Raw genomic sequence first — 26,612 nt, forward strand, 5'->3', positions numbered from 1 at the left:
AACGGGGTGAGCTCCCGTTGCTCTGTTCCAGCTCCTGCCAACCTATCAGTTCAAAAGCACACCAGTGCAAGTAAATAAATAGGTACCGCTGCAGCGGGAAGGTAAACACTGTTTCCATGCGCTCTGGTTTCCGTCACTGTTTTCTGTTGCTGCAGAAGCGGTTTAGTCATGCTGGCCACATGACCCAGAAAGCTGTCCGTGGACAAATGCCGACTCCCTCAGCCTGAAAGCGAGATGAGCACCACAACCCCATAGTTGCCTTTGAGTGGACATAACAGACCAGGGGTCCTTTACCTTTTACCTTTACCTTTAGAAGTTATATGCTGTGTTTCAGTTTTCATCATTTTTCAGAAAGTGCAAACTAAGTTGTTTGAATGTGAACTGAATCAAAATTCACTTCTATTCCTTCCACACACATACAGACATCTGCTGCTGCTCTCTGCTGTCTTCATCGGTTGCCTTGCATGAGCTGCTGGGGCTATGTGTAGCTCAAAAGGGAGGACCGAGAGGAGTGAAGGAGCCTAGGAACTCCAGCTCTCAGAATGAGAATGTTCTTGAAACTTGGTAGAGCCAGCCTGCAAGGACACATTTTATCTTTAATACAACCCTTTGTGCTTGACTCCACATAGGTGGGTCTCAATCCTCATGTAAGTGAAGCTTCAACTCATCCTCCTGAGGAGAGGAGGAGGAGAAGAAGAACTCCCTTCCACATCTCTGTCACCCTCTTCCTATCCACCCAGCCCTTTCCTGGAGGTTGCTTCTGCCTACTGCTTTTCTTCCTCTTTTGCTGCCATCTGTGTCCTTGCCCACCACGACCCACCAATTCAGCAGCAGCAACCTCCACTGCCACCACCACCTCCTCCTCCCCCTTTGCTTTCCCTTCCTCCTCCGGTAGCAGCTCCTTGGTGCCAAAGCATTATTTCAGGGGGAATTGGGTGGCGGCACAGCCAGCTGTGGCTGACAGCTCTCCCTCCCTGTTTTTCTCTGTCCCCGGCAAGTGTGAGGGGGGAGGGAACAGCTTTGCTGTCATGCCTGCAAGTGAGAGAAGGAAGCAAGAGAGCGAAGCGAGTGAGTGGGCTAAGGTGGCCTGAACAGTGTCAGAGTGTATGCAAACGCCACCCTCAGGAATGGAAGCACCAGCAGCATTTGGAGAACTCCTTTCGATGATGTGCACACTTGCAAACTTCTCTTGCTTGCCATCGTGCTGGAAAATAGCTCTGAGCAAGGATCAGAATGCAATTCAGCTGGCTTCTGTTGTAAGCCAGACTCAGCTGATCAAAATCTATCAGAAGAACAAGCCTTTTTTAGTTTACGTGACATGTTTTATAGTCTGATTTTCCTCCAAGAACAGCAGGGTTTCATGAAAATCGGTCAAATCTTGAATTTACACAAACATTTTCACCTCTATTTTTTACCTCATAGCATGAAGGGCAAGTAGAATAATAGCAACAACAAAAGCCAATTCCATTGGTGGAAATGCATGCCTTTTCACCTCCAGATTTCTTTTTATTTGTTTTTACTGAAGAAATATAAAACAACAATTTCCTCTGGAAAGACACAGGGTCAGGTCCAGGGAAGGTTGCATGGATATAAGAATGAAACTCTTCTTCAGTGCTAATTCACTGCATGTGGTTCATTAAAGGAGGATCTTCATCAACAGGAGCCCAGAGAGTGTCAGGAAGATGAATGGAGCTGCCTCAGAGGCCTTGTTACATTCAACCTTTATAAGAAGTCCCACATTTTCAAAAACCTTCCCTATGTCTTCGGTTGCATTTCTGCATCCTGCCTCCGTAAGGCATAATTTCCTGAATGTTGTGATGGTGATGTTTGGTGCTGGATATAAAACAAAACAAAAGGAAAAATAAAGACGAGTGATAAGTTGTCACAGTTCACAGCCATTATATCCCAAGAAAATTCACCCATCCAGTTTCTATTTAGGTATGCTGGAGGTTGTCTTTCCCGATTGTCACTTTCTGGGCTGATATGGAACTCAGAACCTATGGATCTTTGGGTTGTTGTTTTTTGCAACAGTTTTCAGCTCAAAAGCAGGACAAAATTCATACAAAAATGTGCATTTTAGGATAAAAGGCAAACAAGAATGATGGTGCAACCTTAAAAAATGCTGAATCTTTGGAACCCAAATTAGTGCTCTCTCACACACAGGAGCCGCAGGAGCCCTGTTCAAGTGTGCATTTTGAATGTCTGAAAGATTAAATGGGAATTTGTGGTTTGAGCTCCTCTGGCTCAATGATACTATGCAAACTGGGTGCACTCCTTGGCCAAAAGCAGAATTGACATTAGTCTGAAGCAGGCTGCATGACTAGTCGATTGGGGACTTAGTCCTTCAAGGTGCCTGTTCATGTCTTGGAAACCTTACCCATGAATATGGCAGCCCGTTTCGGACCAGCACTCATCAGAGGACCTGGGCAGGGCACACAATCTTCCTTCACATGTTCAGACTGAATGCTCTGCTCTCTTTCCATGACATATTCACAAAGAAGGATCTCAACTTTGCAGTCGAGCACATGCTTTGAAGGCTTGTTGTTTAAAGGGTCTTGGGCTGTAGGGCTGGTAAGAAGCTGCCTGAGACCTCAAGAAGGGGCTTTCAGTCACAGCAGACAGTTCCAGGCTGTGGCATATAAAGAGAGCTTCATATGGTTGTATGATTTGTGCAACTAGAATCATATAATCTTAGAGCTGGAAGGGACCCCAAGGCTCTTCTAGTCTAGGCTTCCTCAAACTCAGCCCTTCAAATGTTTTGAGACTACAGTTCCCATCATCCCTGACCGCTGGTCCTGCTATCATAGGATTTGTAAGCCAAAAACATCTGGAGGGCCGAGTTTGAGGAAGCCTGCTCTAGTCCAACCCCCTGCAATGCAGGAATCTCAGCTAAAGCGTCCATGACAGATGGCCATCCAACCTCTGCTTAAAAACCTCCAAGGAAGGAGAACCCATCACCTCTCGTGGGAGTCTGCTCCACTGCTGAACAGCTCTAACTGTCAGACAGTTTTCTGAATGTTTAGTCGGGATCTCCTTTCCTGTAACTTGAGGCCATTGGTTTGAGTCCTACCCCCCCACCCAGAGCAGGAGAAAACAAACATGTTTTCCTCCTCCATGTGACAGCCCTTAAGATAGTTGAAGATGGCTATCATATTTCCTGAAGACAGGAGTGCCTGGCGTGCTCTGTCCCATGGGGTCACGAAGAGTCAGACACGACTAAATGACTAAACAACATTTCCTATTTCCTCTCATTCTCCTCTTTTCCAGGCTAAACTATGGAGCTTATTCATTCATCTGGCCTGGGCTATGATAATTCTCACTCACGTGAAGGTGCGTACAGATAAGTGGCACAGGTATCTTTTCCAGCAGGGCAATCCACTTTATCACTGGAACATGTTTTCCCAGTGGCATTGCAAACTTCACACTGCAAGGAGGCACCTGGAAGAGAAATTAGGTTCAAATGTCTGTGTTATTTATTTGGGGAATAGGAGTAAATCCCACCTGCGTGGATAATGAGAATACCCTTGGAATTTTACTTTACCCACTGTGGAACAGGCCTTCAATTGCTCCTTATCAAAATATGATTGGCGCAGGAAGTCAGGAAGGTCTCCTTTGCCTTAGATGGCCTTGAGTCCTTCCAGTTCAAAACATGCCTTTGTCAAGGCAAGCTACCCCTGCTTGAAGAAGTTATACTTTATTTTTCCCTCATGTGAGAAAATGAGGGCTGTCAGCTTTGAATTTATCCCAAACTGCTAAGTCTTCCAGGACAATTCCTCTCTGAGGTGTATGAAGGAAATTCACTAGCAAGTCCTCACCTGTAGTGAGAAGCAGAGAGCAGAAGAGCAGTCCCAGGAGAGGCTTCATGGTGAAGGATGTACGCGGTCCAAGCCTCATGCAAGATGTCCCTCGTTGATGAAGCAGATTTTCTGGGCTGAAGGATCTGCACAAATATTCAGAGAATCAGCATGTAACAACTTCCCAAGGGGAATTCATGGGAGTTTCTAAAATGCCAAGATACTTTCGAGGTGATGGAATCAGGGCTGCCCAACTGGTGTTGCCCATCCCCCCTTTTTTAAGCTGTAAAGGCATCAACATGGTGCAGGAATGATGCATGTCATTTCCTAGTAGAACTAAGGAATGGACAGTAACGGAGACTTACTCTTGAGGCAAGTAATAAAACCAGTGGTTGCTGATGCTCATTGGGATTGGTGGGAAGGAAGGCAGGAAAACTAGCAGCAGGTGGGAGTCAGAGATAAATACAGGAATAGACATCTCCTAACTGGGTGTAAGAAGGCGGCTGAGGGTAAAGTGATCTTCTTAATGGGTCAGCTTCTACTGAATAAACATTTGCAGGTGAAGGTCGCTAAGTATGAATCTGTTGCCCCTCCCAGAGTGCCTCAGAAAGGCTCATGAGCACCAACTCTACCTATCACAGTATTGTCCCTTCTGAGATGCCATGCTTCTCCAGGGTTTTTGGAAGAGAAATGCATTTCCCATCATCTGCTGTCTGATCCTTTTTACTGGAGATTTGAATTCTTGAGTGTGGGACTTTCTGCAGATTAAGGATGTGCTCTAGCACTGAGCTATGTTTTTTTCCGACTTGGGTGGATAGGTTTGTTTAAAAATAGGGGGAAAAAATAGCAGGCAGACCAATTTCTGAACAAGAAAAGGGAAGAATTGTACTCAGGAACCAGCAAAGCTCATTGCAAACTGAAATCGTATGTGTCTCCACATGGATCTGTCCAATTATTCAATTATTTTGGAGAGAGGTAGCAGAGATAAAGTCATTCATAGCACATTACACTTTGCCACTGGACCCCCTGATGATTTTAATAAGGTATTCAGACCCACAAATAAGCTGTAAGAGTTAATGGAATAGTAACTTGCATACTTTTTGCGCAAAAATGGAAAAACAGATGATCACCAACAGCGGAATAGCAATTAACAAACATTTGGAAGGTAGCTGTGATGAAAGAAAGCAGACCACAAAGAGAAAATATTAAAGATAAGTGGAGTCCACTTATTGAATTTATGAAATATAAATATCATCTGAATATGGATGAAACAAATAGTTTTTTTTTATGTAATGCAACATTAAGTAGAATATGATTGTAATGTTTTTATTACATGTAGAATGTTGCTGTTTCACACAATTATATATGAGATTCAATCAAGCTTGTTTTAAAATAGGGGAGGATGGTAGGACTTACCACAATCTTTCAAGGACTTCTGGTGGGGTGTTTGGCAGTGCAAGGCACACGGGATGTCCTTCCTTAACTGCCTAATGTAATTTTGTCAGGTATGGAGCTCAGAAACCCACCTTTATAAAGGGCTCTGTGTGAAACAGGAACAGTCCTCTTCTCTTATCCACTCCATGCCTATTAATTATCCTAATATATTATTATGCCTATTAATTATCCTTATCCAGGTGCCTCAGAATGACAACTGCTGTTTATCACAAGTGCTCTTGTGCTCAGGTCCTGGTTTCATGTATCCAGCCGGAGGCTGCAAGGACTGGAATCTGGACTAAAATGGACCTTTGGTTTGATCCAGAAAGGCTATTTTTGTGTTTTTATGCTAGGAGGGCTGTGGGGCAGGGTGATGAGAATGCCACAGAGTGGATCCTATTCATGTGGGGAAGTGGATGACTGCATAGATTTCTAAAGTGGGGTGCGTGTTTTGGTGCCAGCCCACAACATTCCAGTAGACTGTGTACTCCAACCTGCCAAATTCTTTTCAGTGTGCTTCACCCCTTTCCAAACCTTCCTCTTTAGCATTTCAGATCATGCAGATGAAAGGAGGCAGGAGACAAGAGGAAGAGAGTTTAGATTTACAACAGGGGTTTGAAGGAGGTCACAGCTCAGAGGAAGATGAGGGGAGAAGTTGGGAAATAATGGGAGAGGAAGAGGAGGAGGAGGAAGCCCCGGGGGGGGGGGGCAGTTGATGGATACGGTGTCTTTAGAAAACATTCCAGACCGCCCCCCTCCCAGAACCTAGTGAGTCTTGAAAGTAGGAGAGCAAATTGCTCAAGGACAGAGGACACTTATGCACCCATAGGAGAGATGATGAGATTGATGAATGAGGAAGTGGGAGAGATGTGGGGTGGAATTCATTCGGAACAACGCTGTTATCCAAGAGGCTGGGTTTTATAGCCTCTCTCTGTAAATACTGAATAAAAAGCGGATGGTAAGAAACATTCCCTTGTCTTTGTACGTTCCTGGGCAAGCAGCCGGGAGTCACTGGCAGCAGCCTGACAGTCAGGTGTGCTCTTGTGTGTGTGTGTGTGTGTGTGTGTGTATGATGATGTATCACTTCCAGGCCCTGTTGCACCTGGTGATTCAAGGACAGTCCTATCTTCTGCCCCAGATCATTCTTGCTCAAATTTATCACCAGGGCCAGTTGACACCATTTGACACAAAGTGGGCAGCACAGTTGATTCTAAAGCACACATTCCCACATCTCAGCCTGTTCCACACCAATCTAATCCCACAATACCCAGCTGCATCATGGTGATGAAATGCCATCTGCTCATGTGTACCCAGAAGGGAAGGGAATGGGCACAGAGAGTAAACCTGGTGGGGACTGGCATCTGGCATAGCCTCTACTCTTTATGAGGGGAGGAGTTGTGAGTGGGAGCTGGTTCCTGTGTCAGCAGGGGGGCGTATTTGGCCCCCTGCGTCAGATTCCCGGCTGCTGCGCCATGCCCATCAGCCAGCCAATAGGGCTGGCTTGGTGGGTGGGGTTTAGCTGCATTCAAGCGGCCGCAGCAGCACCATGCCCTCATTCAGCTGCCTGGAGTCGTTGGATCACCTGCCCACCCTCCCTTTAGGTCATATTTATGCTTTTGACCTGCTATGGACTTTGGTTGGTTGCCTTGGTTGCCCAGGGAGTCTGGTAGGAATTTTTATCCATTTGGCTAATTGGCACCAACCTCTTGGTTTTTCGCCTACCTCAAAGCAAATCGTCACAACTTTTTGGGCATTGGCGGTTAGGCATTGGAATATGTGTCGTGTGTTGGAGGGCAGTTGTGGCCATCACCTACCCCTCCCCTTGTTGGTTTTCCATTAAAGGAATCCAGCGGTCGTGGATCCTGTCCGATGCCCTGCTGGTGGCTAGGACCATGACACGACCCCCCGGTGACATCAGGGGAAGCTTCCAGTTGTATCTGCATCAACAAGCTCCTCCAACTGGTTGTTAACCTTTTGGATGACTCCCCGTGTTTGTTTGATCCAATGCCTAAGCCAATACCACTTACATGCTGTAACCAATAAAGTTGTGGTCCTCTTTAGCCCATTAACCTAAATACGTCCTTGTGTTTTATTTATCCCTAAACGGGTGGCGGGTCCTCGACTCACAAATGCTTGCTGTAGAGAGTATCCATTTGGATAGCACAGAAAGCAAATAGTGCATCTCACACCACACAAAGCAACCAGACCCTTACTCTAGGCACATGCTTAGACTAAAGCAGCTAATATCCATCTGCCTACTTACCTTTAACATGTATACATTAAGGGCTGGACATACATCTGGACATTAAGGGCTGGACATACAGATGGGCAGACAGCTTCCATCTGTCAAGGCACATGATCCAATGCTCAGAAAACCCTCCCACAGTAACACCCCCAAGCTGGAAGGTAGGAGAAGCAGAGCAACCCGACACCCACCCCCCCAAAAAAACAGCTTGCAGGTGAGAATGCAACTCCCAACTGTATTATTCTCTTCTCCAGATTTTACACTGCAGTTTCAGTGAGCAAAAGGTGTTTGCAAAAATGTGCATTTTACATAAAAGAGTTGTACAAAGGACACCGTTTGCGTGCTGAGGTCCCCCAAAACACCCTCCCCAATAACTCACACATCACACATGATTTTTGTTTAAGGTTTTTGGCATAAATTTTGGCCACAACTTTATTAATCATACAAATTATGAGTGGTTGCTTAGGCATTGGTTATGACTATCTGTCCCCCCGCCTGGGGACAGCACTGACTCCCGGATTCCAGCGGAAGCCAGTGTGGAGGAACAAGATCAGGGATAACTGGAGCTGCGGCACAGACCCTCAGCTTCTCCCTGCATGCTCCTAGGGGCTTACACGGCCCAAACCCGATTCCAGGGGTTTGGACGAAAGGATGGTAAGCCCCTGAATTCCTTTAACGGAATTCCCGTGCAGCAGCAGCGTTTGAGGGGCAGGCACAGCCAATCCATACCCCTCCTCCAACCAATTTAAACCAATGCCTAACCGCCAACCTTACAAGTTGTGACGATTTGCTACGTAGTAGGCAAAACCCGAAAGGCACACTCTAATCAGCCAATCAGGAAAATTCCTACTATGCCCCCGCACCAAGGCGGACGACCCCTAGACAGGCGATAGCAAGGTCAAAAGCGCAAGCCCAAACAAGGGAGGGCGGGCGGGTGATCCGATGTCCACAGCGAAAGAGAAAGTAGCTTGCTGTGGACCCTGCTTAAATACCCTCTGATCCCACCCCTAAATTGGCAACATCTATTTTGCCCCAGCAACAGGATCCAAACAGGCCCATTAATACCAACCTGCCTACTTACCAGAGAGTGTTTTGACCGTCCCCATCCGCAACACGTGCTCTCCTTTATTGAGAACACGCTTTGCGTGCTGAGGTCCCCCAAAACACCCTCCCCAATAACTCACACATCACACATGATTTTTGTTTAAGGTTTTTGGCATAAATTTTGGCCACAACTTTATTAATCATACAAATTATGAGTGGTTGCTTAGGCATTGGTTATGACTATCTGTCCCCCCGCCTGGGGACAGCACTGACTCCCGGATTCCAGCGGAAGCCAGTGTGGAGGAACAAGATCAGGGATAACTGGAGCTGCGGCACAGACCCTCAGCTTCTCCCTGCATGCTCCTAGGGGCTTACACGGCCCAAACCCGATTCCAGGGGTTTGGACGAAAGGATGGTAAGCCCCTGAATTCCTTTAACGGAATTCCCGTGCAGCAGCAGCTTTTGAGGGGCAGGCACAGCCAATCCATACCCCTCCTCCAACCAATTTAAACCAATGCCTAACCGCCATTCGAGCTCTTACGCTCGCCGCCAACCACTCACAAACCCAACCTTTCCTTCAACTTAGCCACCACCGAATGCAGCCAAACGTCATTCCCAACTGAGGAAAGATGAACCCCATCCATCCTATAAAATTCAACAGCCTTAAATGTAAGGAGAGGGTGAGGAATCACAAGCCCACCCAACTCAACCACCAATTTGCTCACCGCGGAATTAATCCGCTTCCTAACCCGTTCGGTGGCAGCCAGGCAGGGACTACCCCGCCAAATGCGACGTTGAAGCAACTGTGACCAAACTATTTTAGTATTGGGCAGCAATGTAGCCAATTCCCTCACATCTTGTAACATAACCGCACGTAGAACAAAACAGGAGGAGGAGACCATATCATTCTCTCCCAGCTGTACCACCATCGCCGTAGGAGGGCCATCCAAGGCAGCACGCCTCTGTATAAGCGGTAAAAGTTCTTTCCACAGCATCCCCCGTCTGGAGATCCAAGACACCCGTACGTGCTGCGGAAGACCAAGGCCGACACCCAATCCGGACTGTCGAGCTCTGCTCGCCGCCCAATGCACAATACTGTGCCCCACAATCCAGATGCGTATAGCGGCTGGGCCTAGGGTGGAAACAAGAACGTAAGCACTAGAACACATCATTTCCGTACATAACCCCTGAAGGCATCCGACTTCCACCGGCCCATATCCTTAATCCTCTCAGCCGTCAGACCCCAATGAGCGGCTGTCGTGGCTGCCCCAATCCGGAAGGAATGAGGAGCAAACTCAGAAGCCTTAAGGGCACATGCAGCAATCACTTTGCGCAATACCTTGGTAAACTGATGCCGGGTCAACAATTGTCCATTCTCATGGATGAACAACGGGCCCTCACTTGGAGGTCACACCGCCAAATATTTCTGGAGATCCTTGACTGGGCAAGGGCCCATCTCCCCAGTTGCCGGGAGCCGAATAAGCGCTCCCCTTCCCAGCTGGTCAGTTTTGGAACTCCTGACCTTAACTTGCAGTTCTGACGGAGACAAGCTCACGTCCTGAAGCAATAAGCCCCTTGAACTTCCATCCCTTTTTGGTTCAAGGACCACTTCCCCCACTCTCAGTGCCCCAAAAAATGCCAATGAAAAGGCTGCGGAAAATAGCCGAGCCTCAAACTTCGACCAACAAACACTCCTCAGTTTGCTGCGCATCCTTGTCAGCAACTCAAAAGTGATGGGGCGCCTGGAAGCTGGCCTGGATGGACGAAGTCGCCCCCAGCCCTCGAGTGCCTTCCGCACTACAAACTTCCCGCAAGGATCTTTATTAAAAAATGCCTTGCTAAAGAAGGAAATTGCTGCCGCATGAATTCTCAATGTCCTGGCTGCCCGATGCATTTGGAACAAATGTGCCAAATACTGCAGTACCTGAGAGGTAGAAAGAGGGGTACTGACAGCCCCCACCACCCTTTGCCCAGTAAAATGCAAAAAATCAGTCCAGGCCTTCTTATAAGACCGCAAGGTGGAAGGGGCAACAGATGCAGCTACTCCCTGTAAAACTAAGTGCTGCCAAGGTTCCAGAGATGATCCGGGAAAAATTCCGGACGGTCTCGAGCCTCTGGCGCCAGGGACCTGAAGCGCTCCATCTGAAAACGGGACAGAGCATCGGCAATCTTGTTAGATACGCCAGGTACAAAACGAGCGGAAAATACAATATTAAAACGCAAGCAATGTAGCACAAAGTCCCGTAACAGGGCGGATACCCTAGGTGATCGTGAAGACTGCTTGGCTAGCACGTTCACCACCGCCTGATTATCGGACCAAAAGCAAACTCGACGGTCCCTGAAATGCTCGACCCACAGATGCACGGCCACTACAATGGGAAAAAACTCAAGAAAAGTTAGGTCCCGAGTTATAGGTCCCCCACGCCATGCAGGAGGCCAATGCTCAGCACACCACCTACCGTCCCAAAACAGACCAAACCCCAATGACCCTGCAGCATCGGAATGCACCTGAAAATCATTATGTAAATTCAATGTGTCCTGCCATAGCGACACCCCATTGAACTCCGCCAGGAATTCCAACCACATGCGGAGGTCAGCCCGCACCTGACTAGAAAGGCGCACCCTATGCTGCGGGGCTCTCAAGCCCGACATGAGCCTAGCCAAGCGAGAGCAGAATGGTCGTCCTGGGGAGACCACCCTGCAAGCAAAATTTAGGTGCCCCAGCAGCGACTGCAGCTGACGCAAGGTCACCTTTCTTAAAGGGAGTAGCTCCTCAATGACCCTTTGTAAGGTAAGTATCTTATCCGCCGGCAAACTAGAAGTCTGAGCCACGGTATCCAGCAAGATACCCAAATAGGTCAGTTGCGTAGAAGGACCCTCAGTCTTCTCCGCCGCCAACGGTACACCCAGTTCCTCTGTTAAGGCAGCGAAGGCCTTCAGTAACACCACGCAGTTCCCCGTATCACTGGCAGAGGCCAGTAAAAAATCGTCCAAATAGTGCGTGACACCACCCAGCCCGGTTCTCATGCGCAAGGCCCAATCCAGGAATGAACTAAAGCATTCAAAAGCGGCACAGGCTACCGAGCAGCCCATGGGCATGGCCTTGTCAAAATAAAAACCTCCATCAAAACGGAAGCCCAGCAACCAGAAGTCGTCAGGATGAATTGGGAGCAGCCTAAATGCAGACTCAATGTCGCATTTAGCCAATAGGGCCCCAGGCCCAAATCCCCGAATCATCTTGATCGCATGATCAAGAGAAGCATATTTCACCGAGCAAAGCTCCGGGGGAATAACATCATTTACTGATGTGCCCCTAGGGTGCGAAAGATTATGGATTAGGCGGAATTCCCCCGGAGCTTTCTTAGGCACTATACCTAAGGGGGAAATATGCAGGTTAGGAAAGGGGGGAACCGCAAATGGTCCAGCCATACGACGTAAAGCCAGCTCTTTCCCAATTTTCCTGCGCGCCACCTCTGGCATATCCGTAACAGACTTCTGATTCTTAGGGCTCCTAGCTACCGGGCTTGAAACCACCGGAATTCTAAAGCCAAATGAAAAACCATCACTTAAATAAGATGCCGACTCCCGGTCAGGATATGAGTGTAACAATGATAGCAAAGGCTGAAGCCGGACCGGGGTATCAGCTAATGAGGAGAGAACACTATTTTCCAGCCCCAGCAGCTGGGGCTTGGGGGGCGGGCTTCGAGGGCTGTTGAGAGCCCCCCCCTTTACGAAAGGGCCGCCGTCCCCCAGCACAAGCAGAAGCCGGGTGGCTTCCCGAGCATTTCTCACAAACGTGAGAGTATCTGCAAAGTTGGCGCTGGCAGGTGCCCTTGTTAAAATCCCAACAAAACAGCTTGCGACCTGCTCTCACTGGGCCAGCCTTAGTTTTCTGTGGTTCTGGAGCCCTCTTATCAATACGTGGGGCCACGTAAGTGGTCCACACATCCAGGTCCTTCCGGTCCCAACGGGCCGTAGGAATCTTGGCAGCCCTGCGCCTAAAATTCTCATCGTAAGATATCGCAGCGGATTCTCCGGCCATCGTGAAGGCCGAACGGACTATGGACTGATACACCCATAAGTGCAGAGATCTCCTAGGATAAGCTGCTGACACCACTCCAGCAAAAACTTGAAAGCTGTCTAACCAGCGTTCAAATGTCCTATCCGCCTTAGCTAAGGCCACCCGTTTTCTAGCTGAGGGCATGGCCTTTTCTTGTGAATCCTGACCCTCAAGCGATGGGGCCAGGCTAAAAATATCGATGTAACGACCATCCAAAATCCTGGACCGCATCTTAGTGGACAAGTGTGCGCCAGGTATAATGTCTCTAGCTGAATTGGTGGAGACCTTAATGTCAGGCACCAAGACCCCTTCCCGGCATTCCTGCACCGCCCCATACTTTGCCCTGTGTGAGTTCGCCCTACGCTCCCACGCCCACTTTGGGAGCCCTGAGCTCTCCCCAAAGCCCCAATAAAGCTTAAGAGAGGCTTCTTCATCACTACTGGAACTCTGTGACGAAGTACCTGAGGAAGAAGAAGAGGTGTCCCTCCGCCTCCTCTTGGCCCGTCTCCTGGAACTCCTCCTGCGGCGACGGTGCCCACCGGAAGAAGCTCTTGGAGGTAGGGGAAGGCTGTCCTCCACCGAAGACTCCGAACCATCATCATGCTGGGCAGAGCCTGAAACCAACTGAAAGGAGACAGCTTGTGAATGACCCGGGACCGACCTCGAGGCTGCTACAGACTGCATCGATGGGCCCCGTGTGGCCCTTATCCGTGCAGAAGTCCTCCGCCTGGGTGCCTTTCTGGTGCCCCCCCGCGCCCTTGGCGGGGCAGCCTGAGACACAGGTAAGACCGGTGACTGGGGCAATTGGGAATCAGGGAAGAAACCCCCAGCTGATTGATTTTCTCCTTCCTCTCCGCTAGAGGACGACACCGGGGACGAAGCACGCGTAGGAGAGGCCGGCATCACCGGTGGGGTCGCTGAAGTTGAGCAGCGTTGCATCAGGCCATCCATCTCAGCCTCCACACGAGCCAAGGCCACTGGGTCAGCCGCCAGATCAGTGACCATAGATTGAAGACGCCTCAAAGACGGACTTGTTTCAGGAGAACGCAAGGCCTGAGATGGGCCTCTAATAGGCCGCTTCGCTGAGGACACTGGGCCAGGCAACCTTGGGGCCGTCTTCTTTTTTGGAGCCATTCCTACTACTGATAAAGAAATTTAAGAAATAAATTAAAATTTAAAATTATAAATTAACAAATTAAATAAATAAAATACAGAAAATTAAGCAGTATCAAGATCGGCGAGCTGCTCCAGTAAAAGCCAACACAAGCCTAAGCGGTATAAGGAACAACCAATATTAAGCTCTACCAAATACTAGGCTACTGAAAATTGATGCTGCGCAGTTCGGAGAATGGCCACAGGAGGCCCCCACCAGTATCAATTAGCCTCAGATACCGAATACTCTGCTGCGCACAAAATGGCCGCCAGGGGCCGCTACCGCCGCGAAATGGGACAAAATGGCGCTCCCGCCAAAAAGCGCCCTCAAAATGGCGGCTCGCACGAGGGGTTGGTTTATAGGCCCGTTCGCGCTCCCGAACGCTCCCAAATGGCACGATCCACAATCGCAGGCGCCCACTCAGGTCCTTTTTCCTAATGCAGCCCCCCCAGGCAGGCGCCGTGTGCCGAGGCAACAAGCACCCCCGCCGCTAGTGGCAATGACTAGGGAGCGGCCTAAAGCCCCCTTCGAAGCCAGGTAAGTTCGGGCGTTGCGCGCTGCCGCGCCAGGCGCCGGCGAGCGCGACGGGGGGGGGGGACAGAGGGCGACGCAGCCGCGAAGCGCGCTAGAACGGGCGGCCAAAACCGCCGCAGCGGGGCCACCGACGCGATCCGCGCGCACCACGAGCCGCGCGGTCCTCCGCGCCGCCCACGCCACCCCCGCAGCCCAATTCCCGGCAATAAGGCCGCTGTAATGGCGGGCCGCAGGGCGCGCGCCGGCCGCTGCTAAGGGCCTAAGCGGGGAGGCTCCCTGACCCAAGTCCCCGGGCTGCAATAAACGGGCCAGAAACCAGCGATCCGGCACCCTGGTGCCCTCTCCCAAGCGAGCCCCCCCGGCCCGAGGGCCCCCAAGCCCTCCGCCCGAAGGCGGCAGTAACCAATCGAGGGCACAAGACTAGGAAAGATAAGGCGGATGAGGATAAAATTAAGGAGGCAGGAGAAACAAAATAAAGAGAAATTAAAAGGAACACGAAAAGGGGGATTATCAAGAGAAAAAGGGGAGGGTAGGGAGAGAAAATAAAAAGTTGTATACAACCAGTTTCCACTGAAGAGCTCGGTACTGATCCGATGTCCACAGCGAAAGAGAAAGTAGCTTGCTGTGGACCCTGCTTAAATACCCTCTGATCCCACCCCTAAATTGGCAACATCTATTTTGCCCCAGCAACAGGATCCAAACAGGCCCATTAATACCAACCTGCCTACTTACCAGAGAGTGTTTTGACCGTCCCCATCCGCAACACGTGCTCTCCTTTATTGAGAACACGCTTTACAGATAAATGCATTGAAACGCAGGGGGGAAGTGTCTATTTTATGGGGAAGTTTAATATTTTAGGTAAGAAGTGTATACAAAATGCATTCCATTTAAAGGCAGATTTTTGTGTGTTCTTTCAACAAACAAGCAAAAAAAGAGGATTGAATTATGAATGAATGCCAGCGAGCCTGAAATTAGACTGCTTCTATCCAGCCCCTTGGCTGACTAAAATTTCATGATTAAGGTGTATTCCCTGCCAGGTATTTCTTTTGATGTAATAGAATATTTAGAAGTGAGAAATGAAAAACAAACATTAGGTAGGAATCAGGCCTTTAGTGTTTCGGGAAATTCCCTCCCCCCTGAATAGTGGGCAGGTGCCAACACTTCCCCTTTCAACAAGGCTTTTATTTTGAAAACTTTCCCAGCCTGCATCTGCTTTGGAATTGTTTTAAAGAGGTTTTTTTTTAATTGTTTTGTCCCTTGTACTTTGCCATCCTGGGTTCCTTTGTGAGGAAGGGTAGGATATACATTTAATTTTCAAAAAGTCAACAATAAATAAACAAGGAGTGGAGTTGCGCTGTGACCTAAGGGATGGATTGCCATAACTGAGACACGGACATATGTGAAGAATATGACAATGAAATTGAAGAATAGTTCTAGATAAGAGTTGGGGAACCTTTATTCAGGCTGAGGGCCACACTCCCTTCTGACTGACATTCTGGGAGCCACATGTATGCCCCCCAACATTTCACTGATGAAAATAGGGACATCTCATTCCCTGATAATAATCATTTTATTATTTATAGCCCACCCATCTGACTGGGTTGCCCCCAGCCACTCTGTGTGGCTTACAACATATATAAACACATAACAGAACATTAAAAGAACCTTCCCTATACAGGCATGGCCAAACTTGGCCCTCTAGCTGCTTTGGAACTAGAACTCCCATCATCCCTAGCTAACAGGACCAGTGGTCAGGGATGATGGGAACTGTAGTCCCAAAACAGCTGGAGGGCCAAGTTTGGTCATGCCAGCTATACAGGGTTGCCTTCATCTTCTTGGCTCAAGGGTCTCATAACTGCTTATCTTCCAACATTTTCCCAATGAAAATAGGGACACCCTAAGGAAAAGTGGGACATTATGGGGTCAAATCATAAACCGGGATGGCTTCTGTAAATCTGGGACTGTCCTTGGAAAATAGGAACACTTGGAGGCTCTGCACATGCCTCTGGGGGACAGGAGCAGAGGCAAAAGCAGATGGAGAAGAGTCATTTCAGGACCAGGCTGCTCACTCCCCGACCCCCTCCCCCTGCTCAGGTGAACTACCAATAAAGGAGACCACACAGTTGAATGGGATTGAATCAGGCCACAACTTCATTGACTACCGGTAAAGTGGTTTGGCATAGGCACTGGGTAAGTATTTATTTCCGGGCTGCCTACAGGAAATGACATCAGGCCAACCCGGCAGCAGGGATTCCTATGACTTACATCAATAGGGGTATCCCCTCAGGGATCACCGCCTCTAGGAGTGCTGAGGCCCAAACCCCCCTGTCTGGGCAAATGGACAGAAATAACTGCATCACGGACCCCTTTAATGGGATACCCTATTTCTTGAGGGGAAGGTGAGGCTAAAACTCCCCCTCCAACCAAGGCTAAGGTTACCCAGTGCCTAAACTGCCAAAGCTGTGACGATTGCTATGAGGTAGGCGAAACCTCCAGGCAAAAGCCAATTAAAGGAGTAAATGGAAAATTATTAGAGTGGGTGGGCGGGCTGATCTGACAAAGAAGAGCTGAGTGTCGGGAGCAGGCGTGGGAAGTTTTAAACCTCCCAGGAGCAGACCTCAGAGAAGCCTGGTTGTTCCCTCAAGCCTGCCCCCAAAGAGCCCAGCCTTCCAGGCCAGCCTGCCATTGGCCAATTCTGCAGGCTGACGCAGAACAGGATCAGAACCCGATGCACAGCCCTGCATCGTCGGTGGAAGTGGAGGCGCTGGCTTTCCTGCAAAGCTGCAGCATGCCTAAAAATTTATACCCCGCCCATCTGGCTGAGTTTTCCCAGCCACTCTGGGCGGCTCCCAATAAAGTATTAAAAACAATACAGCGTTAAATATTAGAAACTTTCCTGAACAGGGCTGCCTTCAGATGTCTTTTAAAACTAGGATAGCTATTTATTTCCTTCACATCTGAAGGGAGGGTGTTCCACAGGGCGGGTGCCACTACCAAGAATGCCCTCTGTCTGGTTCCCTGTAACCTTACTTCTCACAATGAGGGAACCGCCAGAAGGCCCTCGGTGCTGGATCTCAGTGTCCGGGCTGAACAATGGGGGTGAAGACGCTCCTTCAGGTAAATGGGACCGAGGCCATTTAGGGCTTTAAAGGTCAGCACCAACGCTTTGAATTTTGCTTGGACACGTACTGGGAGCCAACGCAGATCTCTCAGAACCGGTGTTATGTGATCCCGGCGGCCACTCCCAGTCACCAGTCTAGCTGCCACATTCTGGATTAATTGCAGTTGCCGGGTCACCTTCAAAGGTAGCCCCACGTAGAGCGCATTGCAGTAGTCCAAGCGGGAGATAACTAGAGCATGTACCACTCTGGTGAGACAGTCCGCAGGCAGGTAGGGTCTTAGCCTGCGGACCAGGTAGAGCTGGTGGACAGCTGCCCTGGACACAGAATTAACCTGCACCTCCATGGACAGCTGTGAGTCCAAAATGACTCCCAGGCTGCGCACCTGGTCCTTCAGGGGCACAGTTACCCCATTCAGGACCAGGGAATCCCCCACACCCGCCCACCCCCTGTCCCTCCAAAACAGTACTTCTGTCTTGTTAGGATTCAACCTCAATCTGTTAGCCACCATCCATCCTCCAACCGCCTCCAGGCACTCACACAGGAACTTCACCGCCTTCACTGGTTCTGATTTAAAGGAGAGGTAGAGCTGGGTGTCATCTGCATACCGATATACACCCAGCCCAAACCCCCTGATGATCTCTCCCTACGGTTTCATATAGATATTAAAAAGCATGGGGGAGAGGACGGAACCCTGAGGCAGCCCACAAGTGAGAGCCCAGGGGTCTGAACACTCATCCCCCAACACCACTTTCTAGACATGGCCCAGGAGAAAGGAGCAGAACCACTGTATAACAGTGCCCCCAGCTCCCAGCCCTTCTAGAGGGTCCAGAAGGATGTTATGGTTGATGGTGTCAAAGGCCACTGAGAGATCCAGCAGAACTAGGAAACAGCTCTAGGCAGGCACCTAGAGAGGATGTGAAACAAGGACAGTGGCCTGTAGGGGTGTGGCCTGTAGGGGGTTTCACTTGGGGAGAGTCCAATGGGCCAGATTGAAAGGCCTGTGTATATATATAATAAAAAGCAAAATAAGATGTAAGATTTCTTTTGAAATGAAATGTGTTTTCCATACCACAATGAAGAGTTAATTGAGAGATCAGGATAAGGAAAGCTCACTGGCCCCTGTCTCAGTTAGCAGACCTGGTGACATCTTATCTTGCATGCTTTAAATTTGTCACTTGTTCTTATCTTACACTCCTACCAGGCACAAGTGAAACTTTCCGTTTCTTTCCCTGTCCAAAGTTCTTTGGCATCCCATCTAGTGTGCATCATTGCAAGAAGCAAACGTATGAGAATTTGTGAGAAGTCAGGTTGCTGATGGCTTGACATGGTTTTCCTTCCCTGGTTGAGTCAGTTGGTGCCTCATTATTTCCTGGATCTATTTCCTTCCTTTCCTCTTGACTCCCCATCACTCTTCATGGGTTACATGGAGGGGAGTCTACAGTGGGGAGTCTGTTTCTGCAGCCTCCCCTGCAGGATGTAGAAACCCAGCTCTACCCAGGCACACCCACCTATGCACACTGCTGCTACAGATGTCATACGTCTCAAAGCTAAGCACCGAAAATGCAAGGTACTTCACTTTCAAGAGAATGATGTGCAAGCACTGTCACATAAAATGGAACTCAAAGGAAAACTCCACTTAAGTCACTCCGAAGGAAGATATCGGAGCCCTCCTAATCATTTGTCCATGTGCATGCACAGAAAATAGTCGTTCTAGCTGAAAGGCAACACATGGAGATCGGCACTGATCATTGCAATGCATCCTGAATTTATAATTACAATATTACATATTGCATAACCTAAGCAGGTTGTATAATGCTAGAGTCTATCTTAATTCTCCTCCAAAAACATCAGCATTCCTTGAAAATTATGGATTTCCACAAACAACTTTACTTCTGGTCAATCACATTGTTGGAAATACATGCCTTGCTCACCCCTCTCACCCTCAAAACAAGAGTAGGTTTATTTATTTCTTCCTCTTTATTTGTTCTTACTCAAAACATCAGAAATGACAACAGATCTCTCCAGTGAAACACGTGATTCAGTCTGAAGGTCTTTGCATGGAGATGAGAAGGGGGCTCTTCTGCACTGCTGCCAGCGCTTCATTACAGGAGACTCTTCATCAACAGGAGGCTGGAGAAAGCGAGGAGGAGAGATGCAGCTGCTCCAGGGGCCTTGTTGCATTCAAACGTTTTAATTTTTCCATGCTCTGGATCAGACTCCCCTGTCTTCATTTTTTCACAATCAGTCTTAACAAGACATTTTTTAACTATTTTGCTGACATTGACGCTTGGTGCTGGATATAAAACAAACCAACAAACAAACAAACTGAAGTTGAATGACCAGCAGAGTCAGTGTTCAGAGCCATTATGTCCCACATAAATTCACCCACTCAGCACTGCTGTAAGATGTCCTTTGATCCATGCTTTAAAACAACTTACGCAGACTCTCATTTCCTACACTAATATACAGAACGCAGGGGTACTGGGGGGAAACCAGCCTCATATAGCCAACATGCTTAAGTCTAATTAATACATGAAGGGGTTAACGCCATAGAGCAAGCTCTCCTGCCAGGCTTAGCTAGGTCCCATTGGGGGAAGGTAATCAAGCCTATTATTCCCTCCCAGTTTAGCATGTAAAGAGAACTGAGCTGGTTAATCCAAGCTCAGATCGCATGGCTCTAACAAGCCTTTCTTGAATTCCTATACCAACAACTTAGGAACTTTCACCACTGTAATTAAGCTAAATTTTACTGCCTGCATTTTCTCACTGGTGTATGGAGAAGCACATGAACCAAACCTTTGAAAAAATTGTAAGTAAAACATTTTAAATGTACCAAATGTGTGATTTTTTTTCTGTGCTAGAGGAAGAGGGTAACCTTGGAATGAACATAGAAGGGCATATTTTAAAGGTCTAACAGCCTATATTTGCTGCATATTTTGTGATTTTAAATCTCTCCTGGGGTTCTCTCACCAGAGAGAACTTCTGCAAACTTGGATACTGGCATTGAGGAATTCTCCTTTTATACCTATGTTTTCCTTGCCACCGATAGATATTTCAGTTTTTGCAATTTAACTTTCAGCTCAAAAACACCACAAAATTCATACCAGGATGTGCATTTTAGGATAAAGCATAAACAAAAATGATGGTGATTTGACTCAGATTCTACGGAACCCAAATTAGAACTCACACAAACCAGGAGCCATGGGAGCCCTATTCAAGCATTTGTTATGGATGCATGAAGTCTCAATTGGGGAATCTGAGGGGTGAGCCCTACTCCTTTATTGATGCCCGTTCATGTCTTGGAGACACCTGAGAAATTGTGGTGAAGTGTTAGGCTGAGCACAATGCTCCTTCAGATGTTCGGTTTGTATGCCTGCAGGGGGCTCGAATATCCCTCCATAAATAATAATAATAATAATAGCTCAGGGCGGCTAACAGCAAATATAAAACACTGATTAAAATATGACTTTAAAACAGCATAAAATGCAACATAAATGCAGCATCAATGTCAATAAAATTCAGGGGTCATTTTAGGGCAGGGGGGGGGAACCCCAGTCAGTAAACATCAAATGATCACCAGGGCTAACTGGCCAGGTTGGTCCTACTAGGGCCAGCAGGAGACCAGTGAAGAGTCTAAATTTGGGGTCCCAGAAGGGTTTCTTCATAAAAAAGGAAAGGGAAAAGGGAATAGGGGATCAGGCTAATTCAAACTGAAGGCCAGGCAGAATAGCTCTGTCTTACAGGCCCTGTGGAAGGAAATCAAGTCCTGCAGGGCCCTAGTCTCATGGGACAGAGCATTCTACCAGGTTGGAACCGTCACTGAAAAAGCCCTAGCCCTGGTGGAGGATAGTCTGACACATTCACAAAGAGGGACCTCATCTCTGCAGTCAGGCCCACGCTTTGAAATCTTTTGGTCAAAGGGTCTCTGGTTGCAGGGCTGGGAAAGAGAGTTGGCTATGACCTTGAGCAGCTTCTGTTAGTTGGAGACAGCTTTGGACTATTCAACAGAACAAGAGTTTCATTTGTTTATATGATTTGTGCAACCAGGGACCCCATTCATTCATCTGGCCTGGGTAATGATCCTTTTCACTCACGTGTGGGTTCATACTGAATAACAGCACAAGTATCTAGTTGAGGATCACATTCCACTTTATCACTGGAACAGGTTTGTCCGGTGGCTGTGCAAATCTCACACTGCAAAGAGGCACCTGGAGTAAGAAAGAGATGCAGATGTTTGAATGATTTGCCTGAAGAAATGGGTAAATCCCACCTGAGTGGATAATGAGATTACCTTGGAACATAAACTGAGTTGGGTCTCCCATGGGTGATGGAATCGGCATTCAATGGCTCCCCCCCCCCCAAAAAAAATATGAATTAAGCAAGAGGTCAGGAAGAACTCCCTCACCTTAGATGGCCTCTAAGTCCTTCCAGTTCAATACCTGCCTTTGTCAAACCAAGCAATCCTTGCTTGAAGGAATTATACTTGATTTTTTCCTCATGCAAAGTGAAAGGATTCCAGCTTTGAACTTGTTCCACCTTCAGGACAATTCCCCTCTGGGGTGTGGAAAGAAAATCAACTACTAAGTCCTCACCTGTAGCAAGAAGCAGCGAGAACAAGAGGAGTCCCAGGAGAGCTTGCATGGTGAAGGAAGTGCAATGTTGAAGACTCAGTTGATGAAGCAGATTTTCTGGGCTAAAGGATCTGCAGAAACATTCAGAGAATCAGCAAGGAAGCACTTTCAAAATCAGAACTCACTGGAGTCTCTAAAATGCCAGTTCATCACTGAGGTGGCGGAGTGATGGTTTTGCTGACGTTTCCCATTTCCTCATCTTCTAGCTGTAAAGGATCCACATGGTACGGGGAGCGGTGCTTGTCATCTCCTAGTACAACTAAGGCACTCACAGAAATAAAAAATCAGTGGTCACTGGTGAGGTGAAAGGCAGGGAAACTAGCAACAGGTGGGGTCTGAGCCAAAGACAGGAAGAGCTGCCTCCTGACTGGTTCTGAATAATAAGGCATGGACTCTGGAAGTGAGCTAGAGTTCCTCTCTGACATGAGAATTTATTAATTGTTTTAAAAATTAATTTATTAAATGTGTATACCACCCTTCTCCCAAAGACCTCAGGTCGCTTCATAGATAAAAATACAAAATACATAATAAAGGGAAGAACGAAAACAAAACAAACCCATAACCCTCCTCTCACAAACACATTTAAAAGGACACAGAATGTTAAACAGACCAAAAACCTGGCAATGTTTTTGCCTGGAGAGCATTCCACAGATGGGGAACCAGTGCATAAAACGCATGTTTTTGTGCAACCACCCTCCAGACCTCTTGTGGAGGAGGCATCTGAAGAAAAGGGTCACCCATGATTCATATGGGGAGAGGTGGTCCTTAAAGCACTTTGAATTGGGTTGAGAAACTAATTGGTGGTCAGTACAGTTGGGCCAGGATTGGTGTGATATGCTCAAACTGTCTTGCCTCGGTGAGCAACCTGGTGGCCAAAATCTGCACCAGCCGGAATTTCCAAGCCACCTTCAGAGGCAGCCCCACATCTAACATATTGCAGCCATCTAACCTAGAGGTTACCAGAGCAGAGACAACAGAAATTACACTATCCCTGTCCAGATATAGGCACAGCTGGGCCACCAGCCGAAACTGATGGAAGGCATTCTGCACCACTTAGGCTACTTGAGCCTCAAACCAATAGCAATGGATCCAGAAGGCTCCCGCAAGCTACATACTCACTCCTTCCAAAGGACGGCAACCCCATCAAGAACAGGCAACCTCCCATTCACCCAGGCTGGGTAATTGCCCACTAACAGCAACTTGGTCTTATCTGGATTGAGCTTCAGTTTGTTGGCTTTCATCCAGTCTATTACCAAGGTGAGACACAAGTCCAGCACACCCACTGCCGCACCCGTTGATGTACAGAAGATGCACAGCTGTGTGTTATCAGCATATTGTTGACAATGTACTCCGGATAGCCCAACGCAGTGGTTTCATGTAGATGTTAAACAGCATAGGTGATAAAATTGAACCCTGAGGAACCCCACAGTGAAGGCTCCATGGGGCCGAAGAGCACTCTCCAAGCATCACCCTCTGGAAATGACCGTCCAAGTAGGACAAGAACCCAGCCCTAACTTGAACAGCCGTTCCTGAAGGATACCATGGTTGATGGTACAGAAAACCATGGAAAGGTTGAGGAGAATTAACAAAGACACTCCATGTGTGTGCCCCAAATGGGCCAAAACCTTGATTAAAATGGATCTAGAAAATTAGTTTTCTCCAAGAGTGCCTGGATCTGGTTCACAACCATTCACCACTTGGAAGTCATTCTGGACTCACAGTTGTCTATGGAGGTGCAGGTCAATTCTGTGTCCAGGGCAGCTGTCTACCAGCTCCACCTGGTACACAGGCTAAGACCCTACCTGCCCGCAGACTGATTCACCAGAGCGGTGCATGCTCTAGTTATCTCCCACTTGGACTACTGCAATGTGCTCTACGTGGGGCTTCCTTTGAAGGTGACTCGGAAACTGCAATTAATCCAGAATGCGGCAGCTAGACTGGTGACTGGGAGTGGCCGCCGGGACCACATAACACCGGTCTTGAAAGACCTCCCATATTTTTCGCCCTATAGGACGCACTTTTCCCCCTCCAAAAATGAAGGCGAAATGTGTGTGTGTCCTATGGGGCGAATGCAGGCTCCAGGAAGCTATCCGCTAGCCGTGGGAGATGCAGCTCTCCCACGGCTAGCGGAGACCTTGCCGGCACCCAGAAGCTTGGGGCGCGCTGAGCTCAGCACGCCCCAAGCTTCGGGCTTCGCGCAGTGCTCCGCTAGCTGTGGATCCCACGGCTTGCGGATAGCAGCCTGTTCTGGGGTCTGGGGTCGGGGGAAGCTCGGGCTTCCCCTGCTCCAGCCCCGCACCTGGGGGGGGAAAATAATTTTCCCCCCTTTGTTTCCCCCCCAAAAAACTAGGTGCGTCCTATTGGCCAGTGCGTCCTATGGGGCGAAAAATACGGTACATTGGCTCCAAGTACGTTTCCGAGCACAATTCAAAGTGTTGGTGCTGACCTTTAAAGCCCTAAACAGCCTCGGTCCAGTATACCTGAAGGAGCGTCTCCACCCCCATCGTTCTGCCCGGACACTGAGGTCCAGGTCCGAGGGCCTTCTGGTTCCCTCATTGCGAGAAGTGAGGTTACAGGGAACCAGACAGAGGGCCTTTTCGGTAGCGGTGCCCGCCCTGTGGAACACCCTCCCTTCAGATGTGAAGGAAATAAGCAGCTATCCTAACTTTAAAAGACATCTGAAGGCAGCCCTGTTTAGGGAAGTTTTTAATATTTAATGCTGTATTGTTTTTAACACTTGATTGGGAGCCACCCAGAGTGGCTGAGGAAACTCAGCCAGATGGGCAGGGTGTAAATAAATTATTATTATTATTATTATTATTACTACTCAATAACCTTGCCCAAGAAGGGGAGATTGGCAAATGGCTGGTAGTTACTTAGATTTTCTGAGTCCAGGGACGGATTCTTAAGGAGTGGTTTTGCCACAGCCTCCTTCATGTTCAGGAAGCAACACTATCTCTTTGTTTTAACACCGGAGAAAATCATTTCAAACTGCTCTATCAATCGTACATGTGTAAAATTTACACACTGTGATTATTTAAGTGTTGAATAGGTGGATATTTGAAGGTGGACGTGAAATATATTTCCTGTATTTGTCCAATGATTAAAGTTTTTAGGGGAGAGGTAATAGAGATAATATTAGTAAGAACTTGCACATTGCCATTGGGCTCCGGTAATTTTATTAGGGTATTTTGACCCACAAATAAAGAGTAAATGCAGAATCTAAGAGTAGCTGCTGTCATGCTCTTTGCAAAAATTGATAAGTAATAATAATGGAAAAAACAGTGAAAGGAAATAAAAATAAAAGGTATAAAAAATGGATAAGGTTACAGAACTGAATTATCGTCACAGAAAGTAGACAATAAAGATGGGTTTTTTAAAGGGATAAGTGGAATCCACTTACTGCATTTGCAGAATATAAATGTAACTTAAATATGGACAAATATAATGGTTTTTCTATGTTGTACATTAAACAAATTATTATAATATATCAATTATATGTAGGTATTTTTCTCTTTTCTGTAATGATTGCATACATACATATATATATATAGAGAGAGAGAGAGAGAGAGAGAGAGAGAGGGAGAAAGAGTCATATAAAAGGGATGGTTGAACTTACCACAATTTTTCCGGGAGTGCAGGTAGGGTGTTTCTCAGTGCAAGTTAGACAGGATGTCTTTCTCCAACTTCCCAACATCAGGTACGGAACTCAGATGCCAACCTTTATAAAGTGAGTCATTGTGTGGCTGGTGATTCTTTCAGTGTCTTCCTATTAGCTATTCCCATACATATTGTTAATCATTACACAGTTTAGTTTCCATGAAACTGGATCAAATCTTGCATGCACACATGCATGCAATAGGAGTAATCTATAAATAGAGCCCTGGTTGCACACACACAGAGGAACGTAACCCTTCTCCGCAGCTGACATGATAACCGGGGAGGGGTCTCTTCTAGCCCCCCATCAGGCCACTGGCATTACTATGATTATGCATGTTAAAATGTTACTTTGCTTCCATGGTATGTGGTGATGGCCCTATAAGAGAATAAGGCAGATATGTGGAGGATAGGCCTTTCAATGGTTACTTGTCACGACTGCAGTGGATTCCGTCCAGAATTAGAGGCAAGATCAGAGGAAGAACCACAACTGATTGCCCTCCCTGTGGGCTTTCCAACAGCATCTGCAAGCCTTCTCTGGAGGCTTACAAGTTAATCTCCATCAGGAGCAACAGCCAGGGTGTAAGTTAGATGGTCAATGAATCTTTCAACAAGTGTTTTACGTTGAGCTTTCCCAGTCTGCATCTGTACTGGAATAGGTTTTTTTATGATGCTTTGAAGATTGTGTTCTTCTTGTCGTTTTACAGTTTCACTTCGCCCTAATGTCCCTGGGCAAGTTACAACAATTTAAGCACAACATGACTATTAAACCACAATGTTACATAAGATCAGGGCCGGATTTAGGTTTGATGAGGCCCTAAGCTACTGAAGGTAATGGGGCCCTTTATATATCCTGTTGTCCTTTGTCAACAACAAATTGTTGCTGTTTTTTGTGTTGAATATATGCTATATGGTAATTTATGGACCTAATAGGTATC

General features: G+C 47.7%; 2 long non-coding RNA genes across 2 annotated transcripts; both read right to left on the reverse strand.

Moving 5' to 3' along the window:
* Positions 1-1,323: 1,323 nt before the first annotated feature.
* LOC310683354 lies at positions 1,324-5,902 on the reverse strand. Its single transcript, XR_014514387.1, has 4 exons — positions 5,211-5,902; positions 3,816-3,940; positions 3,325-3,438; positions 1,324-1,833 (listed from the first exon to the last, which is right to left on the reverse strand). It is a non-coding gene; the product is annotated as an uncharacterized lncRNA (long non-coding RNA).
* Positions 5,903-19,344: 13,442 nt separating this feature from the next.
* LOC310684814 lies at positions 19,345-25,760 on the reverse strand. The gene is made up of 4 exons (XR_014514816.1): positions 25,637-25,760; positions 21,979-22,088; positions 21,481-21,594; positions 19,345-19,679 (listed from the first exon to the last, which is right to left on the reverse strand). It is a non-coding gene; the product is annotated as an uncharacterized lncRNA (long non-coding RNA).
* Positions 25,761-26,612: the final 852 nt, after the last annotated feature.

The sequence above is a fragment of the Podarcis tiliguerta genome (genome assembly GCF_965153285.1).
Source record: "Podarcis tiliguerta genome assembly, chromosome: 8".
Taxonomy (NCBI): Eukaryota; Metazoa; Chordata; class Lepidosauria; order Squamata; family Lacertidae; genus Podarcis; species Podarcis tiliguerta.